At 30.2% G+C, this 2605-nt stretch overlaps 1 protein-coding gene across 1 annotated transcript in view; it reads left to right on the top strand.

The window, feature by feature from the left end:
- LOC107622535 (protein argonaute PNH1-like) overlaps nt 193-2605 on the top strand; it is a 10568-nt gene continuing 8155 nt past the window's right edge. Inside the window, 2 exon segments of the mRNA XM_021114165.1 lie at nt 193-433; nt 1172-1338. The gene's annotated coding sequence lies outside the window, so the exon portion shown is untranslated.

Genomic DNA, 2605 nt, shown 5'->3' on the forward strand with positions numbered 1-2605 from the left:
TTGACAGAATAATAAATTTTATTTAATATTTAAAATTTTGTTAAAAATTTATTTGATATTATTTTTCCAATGAGTTATAAATTTAAAAAATCCTTTAATCCCCTAGCACTCCTCTTATATAATTTTGCGCAGGAGTAATTTGATTGGTGTTATTTACCCTTTATTTTATTAAGAAAGGGAGTGTTGGATGTGCCCCAGCTGGCTTTATAGAAAGTCCACAACACCACATACATGTGCGTCTCTTGAGGCTTCAGCTTCTTCCTCTTCTCACATTAATTAATCTCCCTCCTCTGACACACTCCGATCCGCATAACACACATACAACACACACCTTTCTTTCTTTCTTTCTTAGCTTGCTGGGCAAGTGCGTGCGTGCGTGCGTGCACTCCTTTAATCACCCTCCCTCTCTGCAACACTCTCTTTTTTTATGTATGTATGGAATCTCACATGCACTACCTTCCTCTCCTCTTGTCTTTGCAATATCATATCAAATTAAAATCCTACTTTCTGCAATTATTCTTTTCCCTTTCCTTTTTTATGCTTTCCATAACTTAATTAGCTTTCTTTTTCTTCTTTTCCCTGCCTAATAAGCTTCCTTCTCATCTCATCTGCACACTCAATTAAACGCAGTTACCCACTTCTGCATGCGTACTCTACTCTTGTACATTTCTCTATACTTTTCTTCTATTCACTTGTACAAAAAATAAAAAAGTATTGTTTCTGCTACATCATCCTTTATTTTCAGCTTTAATAGAGCTATTCTCTCTTTATTACTTCTCGCCATATGCTCACAGTACATCTAGTGTAGTGAGTAGTATAGTAGTAGATAGGGTAAACCATAGTTTTAGTTTGCTTGCTTTAAATGACATTCACTAGCAGAGAAGATTAGACTCTACCTGATCAGTGTCAACAAAAAGAGATAATAATAATGAAAACCACTGCTCCTTATGCATGTCTTGTTTCCTAACAAGTACGTGTATTAGTTATAGATCTACAACCTAGCTACCTTCTGTTTATGCTTAGTACAAGTACAATTACTTAGTTAATTAAACCCCTTCTTCTTCTTCTTCTATATAGCATACTCTATGGTTACAAGCTTACACGGTTACAGTACTATATTATATTATATTATGATTGTTGTTGTTAATTTATTATCTCTCTGTGGTGCTAGAAGGTGCTGAATTAAGGAGAGAAGAGAGAGAGTTTTGGAGAAGGTTTGAAGTGATTGGATTTCACAGTTATATGCATTAAAAGCTAAGGCCATAGAGCAGTTACAATGAAATATATGCACGGCTTCAATAATAATAATAATATCAAATACATGCCGTAAACTACAAGGTTTGCACTTTCCATCTACTTCTAACTGCTTTCACTATTTACCTTATTATTTTTCAGATCACTTCACTACACTACTGCTCTTCTTTTCTTTTTAGTTTGTGGCCTTAATTCTCTATCCTTAATTATTTTATGTGTTTTGATTTTTCAGTGTATATACATGCATGATTCAAGAATGTATGTGTGTCCTTTCATTTCTTTCTTTCTTTAATTTTATTCCTTGTTTATATGTGGGTGAGTGCTAGCTTGTACAGTCTCACTTTGTCATGATTGCGATATTTGCTTGTCTTTACCTTTATCTTTGGATATATAATAGTATATTCTCATTTATGTCCTCATTATACTTAAATAACATTATTCTTTTTGTATAATGTAATGACATTCCAACTATTATCTGTATACATCTTAATTTTATTAAAAGGGTAATACTAAAAAATTAATACTATAATCATCAATTTTAGTCAATATTATAATAGATTGTCAAATTTTTTTGGTGACTAATAGATTGTCAAATAAGTTCATTAAAAATAAACTTTTGTTGAAATTGAATTTTGAATGTGTTTTTTTTTAACTTAATTTTGAGATTTTTTTTTTGTTTTAAGAGTTTAAAATAATTTTTTTATGTTACATATTAGAACTTTTTTATATATTGGAATATGAGTAATAAATTCTTTAAAGATGACTTAAATCTTGACGTGAGTTTTTTGTATATCGTCAGTAATATTTTATCTTTTGATAATTAAAAAAAAATATTTTTTTTTTTACAAAACGTCACTACTACTATCATAACAATGTAAAATATTAAAATAGTCAAATATTCTTATATTTTACACCAAAATTATCCATATATAAACATTTTAGCCTACATATTAACTATAATATTAGTTGTGTAATGTGTACTATCAAAACTTTCTCTTGTTAAAAAGCCATGATATATATGTATATCCACACATAGATATTAGATACAATTAGTTTTTGGTTACAATAATAGATGTATGATATATGAGAAAGTGGAGGAGGATGTGTAGGGCAGAGAGCATTGGGGTGGTGCCAATGTAAGTGGGGCTTAGAGAGCATATTGTCATCAATGTTCCCTCGACATTGTCTATATCATATATACTTCATATAATCTATCCATCCAAAATTCCTGCCCTACCTAAGAGGGGACGACATTGTCACCATATATATATAATTTAACCCTACCAAATTTAGGTATAGTTACAAAAAGTGAGATTCATTATGCTTATTTAGTTTTAGCTAAGCTTTAATT

The sequence above is a fragment of the Arachis ipaensis genome, chromosome B10, assembly GCF_000816755.2.
Source record: "Arachis ipaensis cultivar K30076 chromosome B10, Araip1.1, whole genome shotgun sequence".
Taxonomy (NCBI): Eukaryota; Viridiplantae; Streptophyta; class Magnoliopsida; order Fabales; family Fabaceae; genus Arachis; species Arachis ipaensis.